The 18,690-nt window shown below is 39.9% G+C and overlaps 1 non-coding gene across 1 annotated transcript; it reads left to right on the top strand.

The window, feature by feature from the left end:
- Positions 1–17,475: 17,475 nt before the first annotated feature.
- Positions 17,476–17,589, top strand: LOC140310604 (U5 spliceosomal RNA). The gene has a single exon (XR_011916658.1). It is a non-coding gene; the product is annotated as a U5 spliceosomal RNA (small nuclear RNA).
- Positions 17,590–18,690: the final 1,101 nt, after the last annotated feature.

The raw sequence follows: 18,690 nt of genomic DNA, 5'->3' as shown, positions 1-18,690 counted from the left end.
GCCATAATTACTCACAAACGGGTAAGAAAAGGTAGTATTGCCAGACCATACATGATCAAAACAGGGAGCGGAGGTGGTTTAGCTGCAAGGTGTGAATGTCTCACTAAAGTTTGTAAAAAGCGGGTAAGACAAGGTGCGAATGCCTGACAATGTATGATCAAAAGAGGGAGCGGAGGTTTTCGGCTGCAAGGTCTGAATGTCCAACCATAATTTGTAAAAACCGGGGAAGAAAAGGCTCGAAAGCCCAACTATACACCATCAAAAGCGGGAGCGGAGGTGTTCGGCTGTATGAAGGTCTGAATGTCCACCAATAATTACTGAAAAGTGGTTAAGAAAAGGTGCGAATGCCCAACCATACATCATCAAAAGCAGGAGTGGATATGTTCGGCTACAAGAAGGTTTGAATGTCCGACCATAGTTTGTAAAAGGCGGGTAAGAAAAGGTTCGAATGCCCGAACATACACCATCAAAAGAGGGAGAGGAGGTGTTCCGCTGTAAGAAGGTGTGAATGTACGACCATAGTTGGTAAAAAGCGGGTAAGAAAAGGTTAAGATTCCCGACTATATACCATCAAAAGCGGAAGCGGAGGTGTTCGGCTGCAAGAAGGTGTGAACGTCCGACCAAAGTTTGTAAAAAGCGGGTAAGACAAGGTGCGAATGCCCGACAATGTATGATCAAAAGAGGGAGCGGAGGTTTTCGGCTGCAAGAAGGTTTGAATCTCCATCAATAATTGCTTTAAAACATGAAAGAAAATTTTCGAATATCAAACCGCACATGATCATAAGCGGGAGAGGAGGTGTTCAGCTGCAAGAAGGTCTGAATGTCCACCCATAATTACTGAAAAATGGGTAAGAAAAGGTGCGAAAGCCCAACCGCACATGATCATAAGTGGATGAGAAGGTGTTCGACTGCAAGTAGGTGTGAATGTCAGATCATAATTTGTAAAAAGCGGGTAAGAAAAGGTAAGAATGCCCAACCATAAATTATCAAAAGCGGCAGCAGAGATGTTCGGCTGGTATTTATCAATGTGTAGATAGATTTCAACAAAAAACCAACGTTGTACTTTGCAGTAAAAGAAAGAGCAAATCAAAAGTTTTAGGAATCCGAGAATAAGCTTATTTTCATGAGTTCTGCACGATTTCGGATTTTATGTATAAAATTAATTCCTTCACTCAAACTATGTTAAAACGGCTTTTACCTTCATATTTATCAATGTTTCGATAGATTTAAACAAAAAACCAACGTTGTACTTTGCAGTAAAAGAAAGAGCAAATCAAAAGTTTTAGGAATCCGAGAATAAGCTTATTTTCATGAGTTCTGCACGATTTTGGATTTTATGTATAAAATGAATTCCTTCACGCAAACTAAGTTAACACTGCTTTGTCCTTCATATGTACCCATTTCTACATATATTTTGAGCATAAACTTCCTCATACTACCCTGAATGAGAAAGAACCACACTTGTGATTAAGCCATACGCCCCTTTTGAGGAGTTCTGCATGATTTGGGATTTTATCTATAAAATTAATTCCTTCACTCAAACTATGTTAAAACGGCTTTTACCTTCATATTTATCAATGTCTAGATAGATTTAAACAAAAAAACAACGTTGTACATTGCAGTAAAAGAAAGAGCAAATCAAAAGTTTTAGGAATCCGAGAATAAGCTTATTTTCATGAGTTCTGCACGATTTCGGATTTTATGTATAAAATGAATTCATTCACTCAAACCAAGTTAAAACTGATTTTTCCTTCATATTTATCAATGTCTAGATCGACTTCAACAAAGAACAACATTGTATTTTCCAGTAGAAGAAAGAGCAACACTGAAGGCTCAGGAATCCGAGAATAAGCTTCTTTTCATGCGTTCTGCATGATTTGGGATTTTATGTATAAAATGAATTTCTTCACTCAAACTAAGTTAACACTGCTTTGTCCTTCACATGTACCCATTTCTACATATATTTCAAGCATAAACTTCCTCATACTACCCTGAATGAGAAAGAACCACACTTGTGATTAAGCCATACGCCCCTTTTGAGGAGTTCTGCATGATTTGGGATTTTATCTATAAAATTAATTCCTTCACTCAAACTATGTTAAAACGGCTTTTACCTTCATATTTATCAATGTCTAGATAGATTTAAACAAAAAAACAACGTTGTACTTTGCAGTAAAAGAAAGAGCAAATCAAAAGTTTTAGGAATCCGAGAATAAGCTTATTTTCATGAGTTCTGCACGATTTCGGATTTTATGTATAAAATGAATTCCTTCACGCAAACTAAGTTAACACTGCTTTGTCCTTCATATTTATCAATGTCTAGATCGACTTCAACAAAGAACAACATTGTATTTTGCAGTAGAAGAAAGAGCAACACTGAAGGCTCAGGAATCCGAGAATAAGCTTCTTTTCATGCGTTCTGCATGATTTGGGATTTTATGTATAAAATGAATTTCTTCACTCAAACTAAGTTAACACTGCTTTGTCCTTCATATGTACCCATTTCTACATATATTTCAATCATAAACTTCCTCATACTACCCTGAATGAGAAAGAACCACACTTGTGATTAAGCCATACGCCCCTTTTGAGGAGTTCTGCATGATTTGGGATTTTATCTATAAAATTAATTCCTTCACTCAAACTATGTTAAAACGGCTTTTACCTTCATATTTATCAATGTCTAGATAGATTTCAACAAAAAACAACGTTGTACTTTGCAGTAAAAGAAAGAGCAAATCAAAAGTTTTAGGAATTCGAGAATAAGCTTAGTTCTGCTTAGTTCTGCACGATTTCGGATTTTATGTATAAAATGAATTCCTTCACGCAAACTAAGTTAACACTGCTTTGTCCTTCATATGTACCCATTTCTACATATATTTCAAGCATACACGTCCTCATACTACCCTGAATGAGAAAGAACCACACTTGTGATTAAGCCTTACGCCCCTTTTGAGGAGTTCTGCATGATTTGGGATTTTATCTATAAAATTAATTCCTTCACTCAAACTATGTTAAAACGGCTTTTACCTTCATATTTATCAATGTCTAGATAGATTTCAACAAAAAACAACGTTGTACTTTGCAGTAAAAGAAAGAGCAAATCAAAGGTTTTAGGAATCCGAGAATAAGCTTATTTTCATGAGTTCTGCACGATTTCGGATTTTATGTATAAAATGAATTCCTTCACTCAAACTAAGTTAACACTGCTTTGTCCTTCATATGTACCCATTTCTACATATATTTCAAGCATAAACTTCCTCATACTACCCTGAATGAGAAAGAACCACACTTGTGATTAAGCCATACGCCCCTTTTGAGGAGTCCTGCATGATTTGGGATTTTATCTATAAAATTAATTCCTTCACTCAAACTATGTTAAAACGGCTTTTACCTTCATATTTATCAATGTCTAGATAGATTTAAACAAAAAAAACACGTTGTACTTTGCAGTAAAAGAAAGAGCAAATCCAAAGTTTTAGGAATCCGAGAATAAGCTTATTTTCATGAGTTCTGCACAATTTCGGATTTTATCTATAAAATGAATTCATTCACTCAAACCAAGTTAAAACTGCATTTCCTTCATATTTATCAATGTCTAGATCGACTTCAACAAAGAACAACATTGTATTTTGTAGTAGAAGAAAGAGCAACACTGAAGGATCAGGAATCCGAGAATAAGCTTATTTTCATGCGTTCTGCATGATTTGGGATTTTATGTATAAAATGAATTTCTTTACTCAAACTAAGTTAACACTGCTTTGTCCTTCACATGTACCCATTTCTACATATATTTCAAGCATAAACTTCCTCATACTACCCTGAATGAGAAAGAACCACACTTGTGATTAAGCCATACGCCCCTTTTGAGGAGTTCTGCATGATTTGGGATTTTATCCATAAAATTAATTCCTTCACTCAAACTATGTTAAAACGGCTTTTACCTTCATATTTATCAATGTCTAGATAGATTTAAACAAAAAAAACAACGTTGTACTTTGCAGTAAAAGAAAGAGCAAATCAAAAGTTTTAGGAATCCGAGAATAAGCTTATTTTCATGAGTTCTGCACGATTTCGGATTTTATGTATAAAATGAATTCATTCACTCAAACCAAGTTAAAACTGCATTTCCTTCATATTTATCAATGTCTAGATCGACTTCAACAAAGAACAACATTGTATTTTGCAGTAGAAGAAAGAGCAACACTGAAGGATCAGGAATCCGAGAATAAGCTTATTTTCATGCGTTCTGCATGATTTGGGATTTTATGTATAAAATGAATTTCTTCACTCAAACTAAGTTAACACTGCTTTGTCCTTCATATGTACCCATTTCTACATATATTTCAAGCATAAACTTCCTCATACTACCCTGAATGAGAAAGAACCACACTTGTGATTAAGCCATACGCCCCTTTTGAGGAGTTCTGCATGATTTGGGATTTTATCTATAAAATTAATTCCTTCACTCAAACTATGTTAAAACGGCTTTTACCTTCATATTTATCAATGTTTCGATAGATTTAAACAAAAAACCAACGTTGTACTTTGCAGTAAAAGAAAGAGCAAATCAAAAGTTTTAGGAATCCGAGAATAAGCTTATTTTCATACGTTCTGCATGATTTGGGATTTTATGTATAAAATGAATTCCTTCACTCAAACCAAGTGAAAACTGCTTTGTCCTTCATATTTATCAATGTCTAGATCGACTTCAACATTGTATTTTGCAGTAGAAGAAAGAGCAACACTGAAGGATCAGGAATCCGAGAATAAGCTTCTTTTCATACGTTCTGCATGATTTGGGATTTTATGTATAAAATGAATTCCTTAACTCAAACAAAGTGAAAACTGCTTTGTCCTTCATATTTATCAATGTCTAGATCGACTTCCACAAAGAACAACACTGTATTTTGCAGTAGAAGAAAGAGCAACACTGAAGGATCAGGAATCCGAGAATAAGCTTATTTTCTTATGGGCAAGTGGGAACTGCTTTGTCCTTCATATTTATCAATGTGTAGATGGATTTCAACTTCTTCTACTGCAAAGTCCAATGTTTTTCTTTGTTTAAATCTTTCTAGACATGGTAAATATGAAGGACAAATCAGTTTTAACATAGTTTGAGTGAAGTAATGCATTTTATAAGCAAAATCCCAAATCATGCAGAACTCACGAAAAGCTTTTTCTCGCTTTTCACTACTTTTTACAAACTTTGGTCGGACGTTCACACCTTCTTGCATCCGAACACCTCCGCTTCCGCTTTTGATGATGTATATTCGGATATTCGAACCTTATCTTACCCGCTTTTTACAAAACATTGTCGGACTTTCACACCTTCTTGCAGCCGAACACCACCTCTCCCGCTTTTGATGATGTATGGACCGGCATTCTTACCTTTTCTAACACATTTTTCAGCAATTATGGTCGGACATTCACACCTACTCAGAGCCGAACAACTCCGCTCCCGCATTTGATGGTGTATTTGATGTGCATTCTCACCCTTTCTCATCAGCTTTTTACAAATTATGATCTGACATTCACACCTGCTTTTGATAATGTATTGTTAGGCATTCGCACCTTTTTTTTACCCATTTTTCAGGAATTATGGGTGGACATTCACACCTTCTTGCAGCCGAACACCTCCTCTCCCGCTATTGATTGTGTACAGTCGGGTATTTTAACCTTTTCTTACCCGCTTTTTACCAACTATGGTCGGAAATTCACACCGTACAGCAGAACACCTCCGCTCCCTCTTTTGATGGTGTATGTTCGGACATTCAAACCTTTTCTTACCCGCTTTTTCCAAACTATGGTCGGACATTCACACCTTCTTGTAGCCGAACACATCCGCTCCCACTATTGATTGTGTACAGTCGGATATTTTAACCTTTTCTTACCCGCTTTTTACCAACTATGGTCGGAAATTCAAACCTTCGTACAGCGGAACACCTCCGCTCCCTCTTTTGATGGTGTATGTTCGGACATTCAAACCTTTTCTTACCCGTCTTTTCCAAACTATGGTCGGCTATTCACAGCTTCCTCTCCACTATACTTGTATGGTGGGATATTCACACCCACTTGCATCCGAAGACCTCCGCCCCAAATTTTGTTGATAATTAGTCGGAAATTCGCACCTTACCCGCTTTTGGCAAACTATGGCCTTCTTGCAGCCAAACACCTCTGATCTCGCTTTTGATGATGTAAGGTTGGGCATTCAGACCTTGCTTCACCTGCTTTTCACCAAATATAGTCGGACATTCACACCTTCTTGTAGCCGAACACTTCCGCTCCACCTTTTAGTGTTCTTTCACACCTTTTTTTTCACCGCATTTTATAGATTATGGTTGGAAATTCTCAACCACTCTCATCCGAAGACCTCTCCTCCCGCTTTTGTTAATATATTTGAACTTTAGTCAGACATTCACACCTTCTTGCAGCTGAACCACCTCCGCTCCCTGTTTTGATCATGTATGGTCTGGCAATACTACCTTTTCTTACCCGTTTGTGAGTAATTATGATCTGACATTCACACCTACTTGCAATCGAACAGCTCTGCTCCCGCTTTTGATTATGTTTGGTTAGATATTCGAACCTTTTCTTAACTGCTTTTTACAAACTTTGGTCGGAGGTTCACAATATCTTGCAGCCGAACACCTCCGCTTCCTCTTTTGATGGTGTATATTCGGGCATACGAACCTTTTCTTACCCGCTTTTTACAAACCATGGTCGGACTTTCACACCTTCTCTTAGCTGAACAACTCCGCTCCCTCTTTTGATTGTGTACCGTCGGGTATTTTAACCTTTTCTTACCCGCTTTTTACTAACTATGGTCGGACATTCACAACGTCTTACAGCGGAACACCTCTGCTCCCTCTTTTGATGATGTATGGTTAGGCATTCACACCTTTTCATACCCATTTTTCAGTAATTATGGGTAGACATTCACACCTTCTTGCAGCTGATCACCTCCTCTCCCGCTTATGATCATGTGCGTTTTTATATTCGAAAATTTTCTTTCATGTTTTCTAGCAATTATTGATGGACATTCAGACCTTCTTGCAGCTGAACACCTCCGCTCCCGCTTTTAATGGTGTATAGTCGGGCTTTTGAGCTTTTTCTTCCCCGGTTTTTACAAATTATTGGTGGACATTCACACCTTCTTGCAGCCGAAAACCTCCACTCCCTCTTTTGATCATACATTGTCGGGCATTCGCACCTTTTCTTACCCGCTTTTTACAAACCATTGTTGGACTTTCACACCTTTTACTAGCCGAACAACTCCGCTCCTGCTATTAATTGTGTACAGTCGGGTATTTTAACCTTTTCTTACCCGCTTTTTACCAACTATGGTCGGACATTCACACCTTCTTACAGCGGAACACCTCCGCTCCCTGTTTTGATTATGTATGGTTTGACATTCGCACCTTCTCTCAACCGCCTTTTATTATGGTCGGCCATTCACAGCTTCCTCTCCACCATACAAGTATGGTGGGATATTCACACCCACTTGCATCCGAAGACCTCCGCCCCCACTTTTGGGGGCCTTCTTGCAGCCAAACACCTCTGATCTCGCTTTTGATGATGTAAGGTTGGGCATTCAGACCTTGCTTCACCTGCTTTTCACCAAATATAGTCGGACATTCACACCTTCTTGCAGCCGAACACTTCCGCTCCACCTTTTAGTGTTCTATGGGGCATTCACACCTTTTTTTTCACCGCATTTTATAGATTATGGTTGGATATATATAGTCGGGCATTCGAACCTTTTCTTACCCACTTTTTACAAATTATGGTCGGACATTCACACCTACTTGCAACCGAATACTTCCGCTCCACCTTTTAGGTATGTATGGTTGGCATTTGCACCTTTTCTTACCCTCTTTTTATACTGATTGTATCAAGAAGATTAAGTTGTACTTTCTCAAACTACAATATTTTTTTAATTGTTGAAAATTGATTTGAAGTGGATAAATTACGAGGACAAACAGTTTTAAGTCAGGCTGATAGAAGGAATTAATTTTATAGAAAAATCTGTACTTCGTCACATGTCGAGAGATGCTTATTGTTGAAGAAGTTTTTTCTCATTCTACAAAGTACAACGTTGTTTATCGTTGAAACTTGATTAGACATGAATAAATATGAAGGACAAAGCAGTCTTAACTTGGTTTGAGTTAAGGAATTCGTTTTATAGGAGAATCGAATTCGTGCATAACTCGTAAAATAGAGCTTATTTTCGGATTCCTGAAGAATGAGTCTGGTTCTTTCTCATAATACAAAGTTTGTTGTTTATTGTTGAAACTTCATCAGAAGTGAAGAAATAAATGAATGCCTATCAACAAATGTGGGATCTAAACTCTAGTGCTTCCTCTAAAATAATTTCCTTTCTCAATTTAGAAATGTGTGTGTGTAAGTCACAACATCCGTCACACCAAAACGGCTTTCTTTTCTCTACACTCTGCACTATGAGCACACACACCAAATCAGAAAGGCTTTTTTCTCTCTTTTCTACATTGTGGACTGTGGGGACACAAAACCGCTCTCTCTTTTTTTTTTTTTATCGTGTGCCAGGGCGTTGTCTCACGTATTAGATTATGCTTAAGATACGAATGGGTTTATCAGTCACATCAGAATCCATACATACTGATCCTCCCGTAATAAAATGGTCGGATCTTATCAAACACACTTTGTTTCTTGTGACAATCAAGTCAGCGAAACAGCGTATACACGTCAAGAAACTGAATCAAGTTTGCCACAAGAACTCATAAGTTTGGCAGTATTGCTCTGCCGTCAGCAATCAAACACCCATTTTATTTTCGTGAGACATGTGCAGGCACCTGTTCATCTACTGTTCAATCACAATGAATTAGTTTATCTATTATCAATAAGGATACTTCTACAACTACTATCAAAGTATGTCCGGACTTCTTATGTTGTCAGTTGCTATATATGAATAAGTGGGTAGCTACTGACAAGCATTAAGCATGTCACACAGCCCAAACATATAACATTTCAGGACACACCACACAGTTAACAACCACAGTGAAGTGTCAAAGCCCAAACATGTAACATTCAACAGGACACTTACACAACACATTCAAATCAAACAGTCAGACAACATACAAGAACATATACCCCAGCCGGCATTGCTCCCTGCCTATTTTCCTACAGCTCACTATGTGTGCGCACACCTTTATTCACAAACTCTTCAACTTATACTCTTTTACCGAAGCTGCTACAGCTCGATTGGCCGAATACCCTTAGATCCTATTTCGGTGAATTTGACATCTGCCTTACATGTAACAGATTAGCGGTTTAGCAGTTTTAATTTAGTTTGAGTGAAGGAAATCATTTTATAGCAAATGTATGATCAAAAGAGGGAGCGGACGTTTTCGGCTGCAAGAAGGTCTGAATGTCCATCAATAATTACTGAAAAATGGTTAAGAAAAGGTGCGAATGCCCAACCATACATCATCAAAAGAGGGAGCGGAGGTGTTCCGCTGTAAGACGGTGTGAATGTCCTACCATAGTTGGTAAAAAGCGGGTAAGAAAAGGTGCGAATACCCGACAATGTATGATCAAAAGAGGGAGCGGAGGTTTTCGGCTGCAAGAAGGTCTGAATGTGCAACAATAATTCCTGAAAAATGAGTAAAAAAAGGGTGTGAATGCCCAACCATACATCATCAAAAGCAGGAGTGGATGTGTTCGGCTGCAAGAAGGTCTGAATGTCCAACCATAATTTGTAAAAACCGGGGAAGAAAAGGCGCCAAAGCCCGACTATACACGATCAAAAGCGGGAGCGGAGGTGTTCAGCTGCAAGAAGGTCTGAATGTCCATCAATAATTCCTAGAAATCATGAAAGAAAATTTTCAAATATCAGACCACACATGATCATAAGCGGGAGAAGAGGTGTTCAGCTGCAAGAAGCTGTGAATGTCCATCCATAATTACTGAAAAATGGGTAAGAAAAGGTGCGAATGCCCAACCATACATCATCAAAAGCAGGAGTGGATGCGTTCGGCTACAAGAAGGTGTGAAAGTTCGACCATGGTTTGTAAAAAGCGGGTAAGAAAAGGTTCGAATGCCCGAATATATACCATCAAAAGTGGAAGCGGAGGTGTTCGGCGGCAAGAAGGTGTGAACGTCCGACCAAAGTATGTAAAAAGCAGTTAAGAAAAAGTTCGAATATCCAACCAAATATAATAAAAAGCGGGAGCAGAGCTGTTCGACTGCAAGTAGGTGTGAATGTCAGATCATAATTTGCAAAAAGCTGATGAGAAAGGGTGAGAATGCCCGACAATACACCATCAAAAGCGGGAGAGGTGGTGTTCGGCTGCAAGTAGGTGTGAATGTTCAGCCTTAATTACTCACAAACGGGTAAGAAAAGGTAGTATCCATCAATAATTGCTAGAAAACATGAAAGAAAATTTTTCGAATATCAAACCACACATGATCATAAGCGGGAGAGGAGGTGTTCAGCTGCAAGAAGGTGTGAATGTCCACCCATAATTACTGAAAAATGGATATGAAAAGGTGCGAATGCCTAACCATACATCATCAAAAGAGGGAGCGGAGGTGTTCCGCTGTAAGACGGTTTGAATGTCCGACCATAGTTGGTAAAAAGCGGGTAAGAAAAGGTTAAAATACCCGACTGTACACAATCAAAAGAGGGAGCGGAGTTGTTCAGCTAAGAGAAGGTGTGAAAGTCCGACCATGGTTTGTAAAAAGCGGGTAAGAACAAGTTCGTATGCCCGAATATACACCATCAAAAGCGGAAGTGGAGGTGTTCGGCTGCAAGAGATTGTGAACGTCCGACCAAAGTATGTAAAAAGCAGTTAAGAAAAGGTTCGAATATCTAACCAAACATAATCAAAAGCGGGAGCAGAGCTGTTCGACTGCATGTAGGTGTGAATGTCAGATCATAATTTGCAAAAAGCTGATGAGAAAGGGTGAGAATGTCCGACTATACACCAACAAATGCGGTAGCAGAGTTGTTCGGCTTTGAGTAGGTGTGAATTTCCGACCATAATTGCTGAAAAATGTGTTAGAAAAGGTAAGAATGCCGGTCCATACATCATAAAAAGTGGGAGAGGTGGTGTTCAGCTGCAAGAAGGTCTAAATGTCCATCAATAATTGCTAGAAAACATGAAAGAAAATGTTCGAAAATCAAACCGCACATGATGATAAGTGGGAGAGGAGGTGTTCAGCTGCAAGAAGGTGTGAATGTCCACCCATAATACCTGAAAAATGGGTAAAAAAAGGTGCGAATGCCCAACCATACATCATCAAAAGCGAGAGAGGTGGTGTTCGGCTGCAAGTAGGTGTGAATGTCCAGCCATAATTTTTAGAAAACATGAAAGAAAATTTTCGAAAATCAAACCGCACATGATCATAAGTGGTATAGGAGGTGTTCAGCTGCAAGAAGATGTGAATGTCCACCCATAATTAATGAAAAGTGGGCAACAAGTAGGTTCGAATGCCCAACCATGCATCATCAAATGCAGGAGTGGATTCGTTTGGATACAAGAAGGTTTGAATGTCCAACCATAGTTTGTAAAAAGCGGGTAAGAAAAGGTTAAAATACCCGACTGTACACAATCAATAGCGGGAGCGGAGTTGTTCGGCTACAAGAAGGTGTGAAAGTCCGACCATGGTTTGTAAAAAGCGGGTAAGAAAAGGTTTAAATCTATCGAGACATTGATAAATATGAAGGTAAAAGCCGTTGTAACATAGTTTGAGTGAAGGAATTAATTTTATAGATAAAATCCCAAATAATGCAGAACTCTTCAAAAGGGGCGTATGGTTTAATCACAAGTATGGTTCTTTCTCATTCAGGGTAGTATGAGGAAGGTTATGCTTGAAATATATGTAGAAATGGGTACATATTAAGGACAAAGCAGTTTGAACTTAGTTTGAGTGAAGGAATTCATTTTATACATAAAATCCGAAATCGTGCAGAACTCATGAAAATAAGCTTAATCTCGGAATCCTAAAACTTTTGATTTGCTCTTTCTTTTACTGCAAAGTACAACGTTGTTTTTTGTTTAAATCTATCTAGACATTGATAAATACCAGCCGAACATCTCTGCTGCCGCTTTTGATAATTTATGGTTGGGCATTCTTACCTTTTCTTACACGCTTTTTACAAATTATGATTTGACATTCACACCTACTTGAAGTCGAACACCTTCTCATCCACTTATGATCATGTGCGGTTTGGCTTTCGCACCTTTTCTTACCCATTTTTCAGTAATTATGGGTGGACATTCAGACCTTCTTACAGCCGAATACCTCCGCTGCCGCTTTTGATGGTGTATTGTCGGGCTTTCGAGCCCTTTCTTCCCCGATTTTTACAAAATATGGTTGGACATTCAGACCTTCTTGCAGCCGAAAACCTCAGCTCCTCTTTTGATCATACATTGTCGGGCATTCGCACCTTGTCTTACCTGCTTTTTACAAACTTTAGTCGGACATTCACACCTTCTTGCAGCTGAACTAACTCCGCTCCCTTTTTTGATCATGTATGGTCTGGCAATACTACCTTTTCTTACCCGTTTGTGAGTAATTATGGCTGGACATTCACACCTTCTTGCAGCCGAACACAACCTCTCCCGCTTTTGATGATATATGGTCCGGCATTCTTACCTTTTCTAACACATTTTTCAGCAATTATGGTCGGACATTCACAACTACTCACAGACGAACACCTCCGCTCCCACATTTGATAGTGTATAGTAGGGCATTCTCACCCTTTCTAATCAGCTTTTGGCAAATTATGATCTGATATTCACACCTACTTGCAGTTGAAAAGCTCTGCTCCCGCTTTTGATTATGTTTGGTTGGATATTCGAACATTTTCTTAATTGCTTTTTACAAACTTTGGTCGGACGTTCACACCTTTTTGCAGCCGAACACCTCCGCTTCCGCTTTTGATGGTGTATAGTCGGGCATTCGAGCCTTTTCTTACCCGCCTTTTACTTACTATGGTCGGACATTCAAACCTTCTTGTAGCCGAACACATCCACTCCTGCTTTTGATGATGTATGGTTGGGCATTCGCACCTTTTCTTACCCATTTTTCAGTAATTATTGGTCGGACATTAAGACCTTCTTGCAGCTGAACACCTCCGCTCCCGCTTTTGATGGTGTATAGTCGGGCTTTCGAGCCTTTTCTTCCCCGGTTTTTACAAATTATGGTTGGACATTCAGACCTTGCAGCCGAAAACCTCCGCTCCCTCTTTTGATCATACATTGTCGGGCATTCGCACCTTGTCTTACCCGCTTTTTACAAACTTTAGTCAGACATTCACACCTTGCAGCTGAACCACCTCCACTCCCTGTTTTGATCATGTGTGGTCTGGCAATACTACCTTTTCTTCCCCCGTTTGTTAGTAATTATGGCTGGATATTCACACCTACTTGCAGTTGAAAAGCTCTGCTCCCGCTTTTGATTATGTTTGGTTGGATATTCGAACTTTTCTTAACTGCTTTTTCAAAACATTTGTCGGACGTTCACACCTTCTTGCAGCCAAACACCTCCGCTCCCAGTTTTGATGGTGTATAGTCGGCCTTTCGAGCCTTTTTTTCCCCGGTTTTTACAAATTATGGTTGACCATTCAGAACTTCTTGCAGCCGAACACATCCACTCCTGCTTTTGATGATGTATGATTTGTTATTCACACCCTTTTTTTACCCATTTTTCAGGGATTATGGGTGGACATTCAGACCTTCTTGCAGCTGAAAACCTCCACTCTCTCTTTTGATCATACATTGTCAGGCATTCGCACCTTGTCTTACCCACTTTTTATAAACTTTAGTCGGACATTCACACCTTCTTGCAGCTGAACCACCTCCGCTCCCTGTTTTGATCATGTATGGTCTGGCAATACTGCCTTTTCTTACCCGTTTGTGAGTAATTAAGGCTGAACATTCACACCTACTTGCAGCCGAACACCACCTCTCCCGCTTTTGATGATGTATGGACCGGCATTCTTACCTTTTCTAACACATTTTTGAGCAATTATGGCTGGAGATTCACTCCTACTCACAGCCGAACAGCTCCGCTCCCGCTTTTGATGGTGTATTGTCGGGCATTCTGACCATTTCTCATCAGCTTTTTGCAAATTATGATCTGACATTCACACCTACTTGCAGTCGAACAGCTCTGCTCCCGCGTTTGATTATGTTTGGTTGGATATTCGAACCTTTCCTTAACTGCTTTTTACAAACTTTGGTCGGACGTTCACGTCTTCTTGAAGCCGAACACCTCCGCTTCCGCTTTTGATGGTGTATATTCGGGCATACGAACCTTTTCTTACCCGCTTTTTACAAACTATGGTCGGACTTTCACACCTTCTTGTAGCTGAACAACTCCGCTCGCTCTTTTGATTGTGTACAGTTGGGAATTTTAACCTTTTCATACCCGCTTTTTACCAACTATGGTCGGACATTCACACCTTCTTACAGCGGAACTCCTCCGCTCCCTCTTTTGATGGTGTATGATCGAGCATTCGAACCTTTTCTTACCCGCCTTTTACAAACTATGGTCAGACATTCAAACCTTCTTGTAGCCGAACACATCCACTCCTGCTTTTGATGATGTATGGTTGGGCATTCATACCTTTTCTTAACCATTTTTCAGTAATTATTGGTGTACATTCACACCTTCATGCAGCTGAACACCTCCGCTCCCGCTTTTGATGGTGTATAGTCGGGCTTTCGAGCCTTTTCTTCCCCGGTTTTTACAAATTATGGTTGGACATTCAGACCTTGCAGCCGAAAACCTCCACTCCCTCTTTTGATCATACATTGTCAGGCATTCGCACCTTGTCTTACCCGCTTTTTACAAACTTTAGTCAGACATTCACACTTTGCAGCTAAACCACCTCCGCTCCCTGTTTTGATTATGTATGGTTTGACATTCGCACCTTCTCTCACCCGCTTTTTACTATGGTCGGCCATTCACAGCTTCCTCTCCACCATACTTTTATGGTGGGATATTCACACCCACTTGCATCCGAAGACCTCCGCCCCCACTTTTGTTGATATTTGGTCGGTCATTCGCACCTTACCCGCTTTTGGCAAACTATGGCCTTCTTGCAGCCAAACACCTCTGATCTCGCTTTTGATGATGTAAGGTTGGGCATTCAGACCTTGCTTCACCTGCTTTTCACCAAATATAGTCGGACATTCACACCTTCTTGCAGCCGAACACTTCCGCTCCACCTTTTAGTGTTCTATGGGGCATTCACACCTTTTTTTCACCGCATTTTATAGATTATGGTTGGAAATTCTCATCCGAAGACCTCTCCTCCCGCTTTTGTTAATATATAGTCGGGCATTCGAACCTTTTCTTACCCACTTTTTACAAATTATGGTCGGACATTCACACCTACTTGCAGCCGAATACTTCCGCTCCACCTTTTAGGTATGTATGGTTGGCATTTGCACCTTTTCTTACCCTCTTTTTATACTGATTTCTGAAGATTAAGTTGTACTTTCTAAAACTACAAAATTTTTTTAATTGTTGAAAATTGATTTGAAGTGGATAAATTACGATGACAAACAGTTTTAAGTCAGGCTGATAGAAGGAATTCATTTTATAGAAAAATCTGTACTTCGTCATATGTCGAGAGATGCTTATTGCTGAAGAAGTTCTTTCTCATTCTACAAAGTACAACGTTGTTTATCGTTGAAACTTGATTAAACATGAATACATATGAAGGACAAAGCAGTCTTAACTTGGTTTGAGTTAAGGAATTCGTTTTATAGGAGAATCCGAATTCGTGCATAACTCGTAAAATAGAGCTTATTTTCGGATTCCTGAAGAATGAATCTGGTTCTTTCTCATAATACAAAGTTTGTTGTTTATTGTTGAAACTTCATCAGAAGTGAAGAAATAAATGAATGTCTATCAACAAATGTGGGATCTAATCTCTAGTGCTTCCTCTAAAATAATTTCCTTTCTCAATTCAGAAATGTGTGTGTGTAAGTCACAACACCCGTGACACCAAAACGGCTTTCTTTTCTCTACACTCTGCACTATGAGCACACACACCAAATCAGAAAGGCTTTTTTCTCTCTTTTCTACATTATGGACTGTGGGGACACAAAACCACTCTCTCTTTTTTTTTTTTTGATTGTGTGCCAGGGCGTTGTCTCACGTATTAGATTATGCTTAAGATACGAATGGGTTTATCAGTCACATCAGAATCCATACATACTTATCCTCCCATAATAAAATGGTCGGATCTTATCAAACACACTTTGTTTCTTGTGACAATCAAGTCAGCGAAACAGCGTATACACGTCAAGACACTGAATCAAGTTTGCCACAAGAACTCATAAGTTTGGCAGTATTGCTCTGCCGTCAGCAATCATACACCCATTTTATTTTCGTGAGACATGTGCAGGCACCTGTTCATCTACTGTTCTATCACTATGAATTAGTTTATCTATTATCAATAAGGATACTTCTACAACTACTATCAAAGTATGTCCGGACTTCTTATGTTGTCAGTTGCTATATATGAATAAGTGGGTAGCTACTGACAAGCATTAAGCATGTCACACAGCCCAAACATATAACATTTCAGGACACACCACACAGTTAACAACCACAGTGAAGCGTGTCAAAGCCCAAACATGTAACATTCAACAGGACACTTACACAACACATTCAAATCAAACAGTCAGACAACATACAAGAACATATACCCCAGCCGGCATTGCTCCCTGCCTATTTTCGTACAGCTCACTATGTGTGCGCACACCTTTATTCACAAACTCTTCAACTTATACTCTTTTACCGAAGCTGCTACAGCTCGATTGGCCGAATACCCTTAGATCCTATTTTGGTGAATTTGACATCTGCCTTACATATAACAGATTAGCGGTTTAGCAGTTTTAATTTAGTTTGAGTGAAGGAATTTTTTTTATAGCAAAATCCGAAATTGTGAAGAACTCATGAAAGTAAGCTTATTCTCGGATTCCTGAAACTTTAGATTTGCTCTTTCTTTTACTGCAAAGTACAAAGTTGGTTTTTTTGTTTAAATCTTTCTAGACATGGTAAATATTAAGGACAAAGCAGTTTTCACATAGTTTGAGTGAAGGAATTAATTTTATAGATAAAATCCCAAGAGTCTGCTGAGAAAAGAGAGTGAATGCGAAGTAGACTTTAACACGGCTCTGGGAGCGAGCCAAGTGTGGGCTAACCGGGAGAATTGCTTGAAAGAAACGCGACACCGAATGAGCGGTCAGAACAAAGTCTCAATACGGGGTTCCCGTGGTGTTTTTGTTGCTGCCTTGTCTTTTGCACAGAGTAAAAGACAAGGCAGCCATCGAATAGGGCCCGATTGTTCCTACTTGGTCAGCCGAGGAGCAAGGGGGGGGGGAGCAAGCGTCTCAACCAAGCAAAGCTCACCATGGGGAAGGTGGCTATGCCAACTAGCCTGATGCCCTGCTCCCGCAGTGACGGATAATCGTACTCTGGTTTCTCTTCATAACGTACAAGTCTTTCGCCTTTTACTAAAGATTTCTGTGGAGAGCAGCACTAATGAGTTGTTTCTATTTTTGGCAGGCTTTACCTTTGCGGGTGAAGCCCTTTCTGTCTCTGCAAAAGAAATCCGGTTACTGTGCAGAGTGACTTCTCTGAGTAGAGTCGCCTTACTTGTTGCGACTGTGCCGATGTTCGAAGCTGGAGTGCAAAGTTGTTGCTTGAATGGTGCTTGCTGGAGCGTGCGGGAGTGCAAAGTTATACCATTTAAAAGGGCTGAAGAGTGCTCAGTGCAGCGGGTGGGCGACACTCTGGCCACCTTGAAAACCGAGGTTACATCCACTACCAGGGGCAGCCCAAATTCTGCCGCAAGTGCGGTGAGCATGGGCACCTGGTTGAGGCTTGTACCAAGGTGTTATGTGGGAAGAGCAGAGAAATTGGTCCAACTTTTGGAGAGTGTCCAAATGGCAGGAAATGTAATCTCTGTGGAGAATTAAATCACCTCTTCAGAGATTGCCCTGAATCTTTTGCCAACAAATTAAAGACGGTAAAGTCACAGTCAAGCCAACAAAGAGAAGGACCAAAGGTGGCAGTTGGTGAACAAAGTGAAGAGGTTGACCCAATAAATTCAAACTTCCCGCCAAAAGCTTGGATTGGAAGTGAGGAGCAAAAAGGGGAGGGGCCTGTAGAGGCCTCACCACTCAGTGCTGAAGTCTGTGAGAATTCACAGGCAGAGGGTGGAGCTACGCTAAATGAGGAGGAAGAGTAGACAGGTGAGTCTAGTGAAGATACTCACCTCCCCGAAGGTCAATAGCCGAAGAGGACGGCATCTGAGCCTCTGATTCCCCAGTGGTATCAGAGAAGAGGGGAAGGGTTAGGTCCCTTTCAGACAGTTCTTCAGTGGAAGAACCTAGAGTCTTCCCCTCCGACTCACCAAATGAGGTCTCCTTTTTAACTTCAGCTCTGCAATCAACCCCCAGGGACTCAAAGTTAAATGCAACATTGCGTCAGAGGCCAACACCGAGAGTCCGAAAAGGAAATATAGATCACCCTACTCACTTTTCACCTAAAGAAATGAAGGAATAACTAGTTTCCCAAGAAATAACCTGAGTGTGTAATTTGTTATGATAACTTAGAAAAACGAAAATGACATACCTACTTTCCTTTATCCTTTTAATGGTTCTCACCTTCTCAACACTAAAT

The sequence above is a fragment of the Leuresthes tenuis genome, unplaced genomic scaffold (genome assembly GCF_036924035.1).
Source record: "Leuresthes tenuis unplaced genomic scaffold, fLeuTen1.0.hap1 SCAF_6, whole genome shotgun sequence".
In the NCBI taxonomy this organism is placed as follows: Eukaryota; Metazoa; Chordata; class Actinopteri; order Atheriniformes; family Atherinopsidae; genus Leuresthes; species Leuresthes tenuis.
Note: the sequence above shows the minus strand (reverse complement) of the source record. Positions and strands in the feature narration are given on the sequence as shown.